This window comes from Astyanax mexicanus, chromosome 8 (assembly GCF_023375975.1).
Source record: "Astyanax mexicanus isolate ESR-SI-001 chromosome 8, AstMex3_surface, whole genome shotgun sequence".
In the NCBI taxonomy this organism is placed as follows: Eukaryota; Metazoa; Chordata; class Actinopteri; order Characiformes; family Acestrorhamphidae; genus Astyanax; species Astyanax mexicanus.
In genome coordinates, this window is record NC_064415.1 from 46218308 (window position 1) to 46226031 (window position 7724).

A 7724-nucleotide genomic window follows, 5' to 3' on the forward strand; every position below is an offset into this window, starting at 1 on the left:
AGTAATAGGGACAGGAAAGTTTTCAGAGCACTACAATACTATACAAGGGTTTCTGGACACACAATCAAAAAGGTGTGAGACTATAAAGAAAGGCACTGCTGTTGTGAAATAAACACAGAGCAGCAGAAAGGTGTAAAAATATGGGTAAAAAACGCTGAGAGCGGAGTTCTCCTGCAATAATCTATTTTAAGACTTAACACCAGTTAAAAACACACCGCACCACCAGGAATGCAACAATATCAGTGCCAGACAGAACTAAGAGGGAGTGGACCAGTGAACTAAGGACAGGCAGCATATAAAACTGAATAAACCTGAATAAAATGTATCCATTACCACCCTCTAGTGGACATTCAGCCTAAATCTGCTTATGTGCCGCTCTTATTAAATGCAGATATAATTTACTGTTTTTCAATAGCTAATTTTAATGTTACTCCCTATGGTAACATTCTGAATTCCATGGTAACATTTGCACTGCTCTAGGCCCGGTGTCTGTACCTTGTTTGTACACACTAGAAGTTCACTAAAACAATTAGTCTCATGTTATTTTCTAAATAATTAAATGAAAAAAAAATATATGAATTTCTATCACACCATGTATTGATATTAAACTATTATCCAGGCCGAACTGTCGGACATTGCAAATCTCTCAGTACCTAATCTCTCAGTAACCAATCATCAAAGCATGACCAAGATGGATGACCAACTTAAACATAAAGATCAAGCTGGTTGACTAGCATGACCATCATAACCACGCTAGATGAGTGGTGTAACTAAACTAGTTGAAAAGCATTGATACACAGAGCTGTAGTATTCATCAGGTTTTATGTGGTCTCTTGCTGCACTCTAGTGGTCATTTGGTGAAACAGCACAAGATCTTAAATTGAAAAATACAATCCACATTAATCCTGATGAGAGCCTAGTAGTGAGAAATAAAAATGCCACATACAAATAATCCACAAATAGTGTATATGTTTTAAAATGATTAACATTCAGCCTGTAAAAAGCTTGCTGGAAAGTCATTGGCTAATAGTGACCACAAGAACGTATCAAATTTTCCTTTGGTGTACCACTAGTGCATGGGCCGTAGATGATAATTGCCAAGGTTGAGCTTGAAACCTTGTAAGGTTCTAGAGAAACACTTATCTAGCATTGGCCCCGCCCGTTGGGGGTGTATGTCTACTTAAACTGACAGGGTATCTGAGAATCATGTAATGATCAAAGGACTGAAGTGGTATTAGTGTCAGGTTAAGCATTCAAAAGTTATAAGTGTTAAAGACATTTTACTGCACCATGGTGAAACTAATTTGCATATGGCGACCATATTGTTTACAAATGTAAAGATTTTTTAAATAATTATTGAGGAGTAAGCTCTGCTGAACTGTTTGATACCAAACATGTCATGATTGGTCAAGGAGCCAAGGACAAGATCTCAAAAGTAAGTTTTGCATATTATGCAAATTAAAAAGAAATTAAGTGAGTGAAGCATAAACAAGAATGACCCAGGTGGCTGAGCAGCATGACCAAGAAGGATAAAGATGTTCAATTAAGCAAGACAAGCAAGATTGAATAAGTTCAGCAGAGCTTTAATTTAGAATAATTCACCTGTAGCTGTTTCACCAAATGACCACCAGAGCGCAGCAAGAGACCACATATAACCTGCTGGAAATCTATCACTCTATCAGAAAGACAGAACATTCCCTATCAGTGTGTTTCTATTTATTAAAAAGAGAAGAAAAGTCCGATTGGGCTCCAAATTGGTACTCATGATCAAGTGGTCTGTATATATATGTGTAAAATTGTGTGTCGATAGGGTCAAAGGTTCCTGACTTCTGTCCATTTAGATTTGAAAAAAGCGATAATACAGGCTTGAGGCCTACAAAATCGCTGTAGTTTTCCAGCCATTGTAGAGGCAAAACATGTCCGATTTGACTGAAAATTTGCAATCAAGATCAGATTATCAGTCTATATATGTGTATATATGTGTTGATAGGGTCAAAGGTTCCTGTCTTCTGTCCATTTAGGTTGGAAAATAGCGATAAATAGAATAAATTGAAAATAGTTATTTTTTCACTGTAGAGCCTACTGAAGACTTATTTGGCTCATACTTGGCAAATGTACTTCAAATGTCATTGTTAAATAGTAGCTTCAACAGTTTTGGCATGTTTTAAACTTTGACAGAGTTTTGGCCAAATAACTCTGAAAAGGCTTTCACGTACATGTTTGATCAAGGTTTATGGGCCTCAAATAGTTAAAATGTCAAGATTTTTTTGATAATTATTTACCTACAGGGTCTCAAGATTGCATCAAGACCAAATTTGTTTTGATTGATTAAGGACTTAAAGACAAGTTCGAAAAGAGCAATTTTTACTCTTTTGGCCACTGATGAAAATCTTTGCATTTTTGGTAAACATATGTAACTACAAAGTTGTAAAGGCTACAGCAAAGTATACAACTAAAAAAGAATAACAAGCCTAGGCCACTTGTACCTTTAGATATAACTGATTTTCTGCTATAGTGCCCCCTTGAGGCCAATCAACGCCATATTTTAATGGATGATAGAAGGCCCTGAGATACATGTAGGGTATAAGTATCGTCCTGATTGGTCATTGTTTAGCATGTCAAAAGCTTGCTGGAATCTGATTGGCTAATAACGATCGCAAAAATTTGCATATCAAATTTTCCTTCTGTAAAACATTAGGACATAGGCCATAGATGATACATGTCAAAGGAGAGCTTCATAGCTTGTACGGTTCCTGAGAAACAGATTTTTAGCTTTGGCTCCGCCCCCTGGGGGCGTATGTCTAAACAGATTGACGGGCTACCTCAGAATCATGTTGGGATCAAAGTTGTAAAGTGACATTAGTGTAGGTTTAAGCATTCAAAAGTTACAGCTGTTAGAGTAAATTTGGGTGTGCCACGGTAAGATTAATTTGCATATGGCGGCCATATTGTTTACAAATTTCACAATTTTTTCGATAATTATTGAGGTTGGGACTCTGCTGAGTTGTTTGACACCAAATATGACAGGATTGGTCAATGACCCTAGGACAAGTTCTCAAAAGTAGGTTTTGCATATTATGCTAAATAGCAAAAAATCTAAGTGGGCGGAGCTTAGTGGTTCTATTGACCTTTTTGATTTGCCATTAACCAAGGAATCATATAATGCAAGAATTTTTGCTTTAGCTATCAGGGCGTGGGAGTTACGAGGCCAAACGCGTTGACCTTCGCCATAGCGCCCCCTTGAGGCCGATCGGGCTCATCTTTTGAATCTGAGTAGCGGTGAGAAGTACTACCATATGACCAAGTCTCAGCCCTGTAGGCCTTACGGTTTCTTCTGCCCAATCACTTCTATGGCAGAAAAAGAATAAGAACTATAATAATAATAAATATAGCCGCAAGCGGCGATTTACGGGGTTCGAGCGTCACAGGCAAAGAGGCCCCTGGAGGCCAGTTAGGCTTAAAACCTGTTGCTGGTTGACTGTCATCACCAAACTGGATAACCAAGCTGGGTAACCAGCGTGACCATAAAGACCATAATGACAATGCTAGATGAGTGGTGTGAGTAAACTAGTTGAAAAGCATTGATAAATTGAGCTGTAGTGTTCATCAGGTTTTATGTGGTGTCTTGCTGCACTCTAGTGGGCATTTGGTGAAACAACTTCAGTTCTTAAATTCAAAAAACACAAGGCATAAAAAGGGCATATAAATAACCCATATATAGTGTATAAGTTTTGACCTGATAAACATTCTGCCTGTCAACAGCTTGCTGGAATGTGATTGGCTAATAGTGACCACAAAAGTGTCCATATCAAATTTTCATTTGGTGTACCATTAGTGCATGGGCCATAGATGATAATTGTCAAGGATGACCTTGATAGCTTGTATGGTTGTAGAGAAACAGCTATCGAGCATTGGCTCTGCCCCCTGGGGGTGTATGTCTACTTAAACTCACAGGGTATCTGAGAATCATGTAATGATCAAAGGACTGAAGTGGTATTAGTGTCAGGTTAAGCATTCAAAAGTTATAAGTGTTAAAGACATTTTACTGCACCATGGTAAAACTAATTTGCATATGGCGGCCATATTGTTTATAAATGTAAAGATTTTTTTAAATAATTATTGAGGAGTAAGCTCTGCTGAACTGTTTGACACCAAACATGTCATGATTGGTCAAGGAGGCAAAGACAAGATCTCAAAAGTAGGTTTTGCATATTATGCAAATTTAAAAAAAAATTAAGTGGGTGGAGCATAAACAAGAATGACCCAGGCGGCTGACCAGCATGAACAAGAAGGATAAATATGTTCAATTAAGCAAGACAAGCAAGATTGAATAAGTTCAGCAGAGCTTTAATTTAGAATAATTCACCTGTAGCTGTTTCACCAAATGACCACCAGAGCGCAGCAAGAGACCACATGTAACCTGCTGGAAATCTATCACTCTATAAGTAAGACAGAACATTCCCTATCAGTGTGTTTCTATTTATTAAAAAGAGAAGAAAAGTCCGATTGTGCTCCAAATTGGTACTCATGATCAAGTGGTCTGCATATATATGTGTGTAAATTTGTGTGTTGATAGGGTCAAAGGTTCCTGACTTCTGTCCATTTAGGTTTGAAAAAAGCGATAATACAGGCTTATGGCCTACAAAATGGCTGTTGCTCTTTGGCCATATTAGAGGCAAAAAATATCTGATTTGGCTCAAAATTTGCAATCAAGATCACAATATCAGTCTATATATGTATGTAAATTTCTGTGTCAATAGGGTCAAAGGTTCCTGACTTCTGTCCATTTAGATTTGAAAAAAGCGATAATACAGGCTTGAGGCCTACAAAATTGCTGTAGTTTTCCAGCCGTTGTAGAGGCAAAACATGTCCAATTTGGCTGAAAATTTGCAATCAAGATCAGATTATCAGTCTATATATGTGTATAAATTTGTGTGTTGATAGGGTGAAAGGTTCCTGTCTTCTGTCCATTTAGGTTGGAAAATAGCGATAAATAGAATAAATTGAAAATAGTTATTTTTTCACTGTAGAGCCTACTGAAGACTTATTTGGCTCATACTTGGCACATGTGCTTGAAATGTCATTGTTAATTAGTAGCTTCAACAGTTTTGGCCTGTTTAAAACTTTGACAGAGTTTTGGCCAAATAACTCTGAAAAGGCTTTCACGTACATGTTTGATCAAGGTTTATGGGCCTCAAATAGTTAAAATATCGAGATTTTTTTGATAATTATTTACCTACAGGGTCTCAAGATTGCATCAAGACCAAATTTGTTTTGATTGATTAAGGACTTAAAGACAAGTTCGAAAAGTGCAATTTTTACTCTTTTGGCCACTGATGAAAATCTTTGCATTTTTGGTAAACACATGTAATTACAAAGTTGTAAAGGCTACAGCAAAGTATACAACTCAAAAAGAATAACAAGCCTAGGCCACTTGTACCTTTAGATATAACTGATTTTCTGCTATAGCGCCCCCTTGAGGCCAATCAACGCCATATTTTAAAGGATGATAGAAGGCCCTGAGATACATGTAGGGTATAAGTATCGTCCTGATTGGTCATTGTTTAGCATGTCAAAAGCTTGCTGGAATCTGATTGGCTAATAACGATCGCAAAAATTTGCATATCAAATTTTCCTTCTGTAAAACATTAGGACATAGGCCATAGATGATACATGCCAAAGGAGAGCTACAAAGCTTTTATGGTTCCTGAGAAACAGATTTTTAGCTTTGGCTCCGCCCCCTGGGGGCGTATGTCTACACAGATTGACATGCAACCTCAGAATCATGTTGGCATCAAAGTTCTAAAGTGGCATTAGTGTAGGTTTAAGCATTCAAAAGTTACAGCTGTTAGAGTAAATTTGGGTGTGCCACGGTAAGATTAATTTGCATATGGCGGCCATATTGTTTACAAATTTCACAATTTTTTCGATAATTATTGAGCTTGGGACTCTGCTGAGTTGTTTGACACCAAATATGACAGGATTGGTCAATGACCCTAGGACAAGTTCTCAAAAGTAGGTTTTGCATATTATGCTAAATAGCAAAAAATCTAAGTGGGCGGAGCTTAGTGGTTCTATTGACCTTTTTGATTTGCCATTAACCAAGGAATCATATAATGCAAGAATTTTTGCTCTAGCTATCAGGGCGTAGGAGTTACGGGGCCAAACGCGTTGACCTTCGCCATAGCGCCCCCTTGAGGCCGATCGGGCTCATCTTTTGAATCTGAGTAGCGGTGAGAAGTACTACCATATGACCAAGTCTCAGCCCTGTAGGCCTTACGGTTTCTTCTGCCCAATCACTTCTATGGCAGAAAAAGAATAAGAACTATAATAATAATAATAAATATAGCCGCAAGCGGCGATTTACGGGGTTCGAGCGTTACAGGCAAAGAGACCCCTGGAGGCCAGTTAGGCTTAAAACATGTTGCCGGTTGACCGGCATCGCCAAACTGGATGAGGATGACCTGCATGACCGTGAAGACCAAGCTAGATTACCAGCATGACTAATCTGGATGACAAACTTGTTGACCATATTGACCAAGCTGGAAGACCATAATGACCAAACTGGATGACCAGCATGGCAAAGGTGGTTGGTCAGTATGACCAAGCTGGAAGACCACCATTACTATGAGGACAAAGCTGAATGACCAGCAGGACCATAATGACCAATGTGAATGGCCAGCATGACCAAGCTGGATGGACAGCATAACCAGGGTGACCAGCGTGACCATAAAGACCATAATGGCAATGCTAGATGAGTGGTGTGAGTAAACTAGTTGAAAAGCATTGATAAATTGAGCTGTAGTGTTCATCAGGTTTTATGTGGTGTCTTACTGCACTCTAGTGGGCATTTGGTGAAACAAATTCAGTTCTTAAATTGAAAAAACACAAGGCATAAAAAGGGCATATAAATAACCCGTATATAGTATATAAGTTTTGACCTGATTAACATTCCGCCTGTTAAAAGCTTGCTGGAATGTGATTGGCTAATAGTGACCACAAAAGTGTCCATATCAAATTTTCATTTGGTGTACCATTAGTGCATGGGCCATAGATGATAATTGGCTAGGATGACCTTGATAGCTTGTATGGTTCTAGAGAAACAGCTATCGAGCATTGGCCCCACCCCCTGGGGGTGTATGTCTACTTAAACTGACAGGGTATCTGAGAAACATGTAATGATAAAAGGACTGAAGTGGTATTAGTGTCAGGTTAAGCATTCAAAAGTTACAAGTGTTAAAGACATTTTACTGCACCATGGTAGAACTCATTTGAATATGGCGGCCATATTGTTTATAAATGTAAAGATTTTTTAAATAATTATTGAGGAGTAAGCTCTGCTGAACTGTTTGACACCAAACATGTCATGATTGGTCAAGGATCCAAGGACAAGATCTCAAAAGTAGGTTTTGCATATTATGCAAATTTAAAAAAAAATTAAGTGGGTGGAGCATAAACAAGAATGACCCAGGCGGCTGACCAGCATGAACAAGAAGGATAAATATGTTCAATTAAGCAAGACAAGCAAGATTGAATAAGTTCAGCAGAGCTTTTATTTAGAATAATTCACCTGTAGCTGTTTCACCAAATGACCACCAGAGCGCAGCAAGAGACCACATATAACCTGCTGGAAATCTATCACTCTATCAGAAAGACAGAACATTCCCTATCAGTGTGTTTCTATTTATTAAAAAGAGAAGAAAAGTCCGATTGGGCTCCAAATT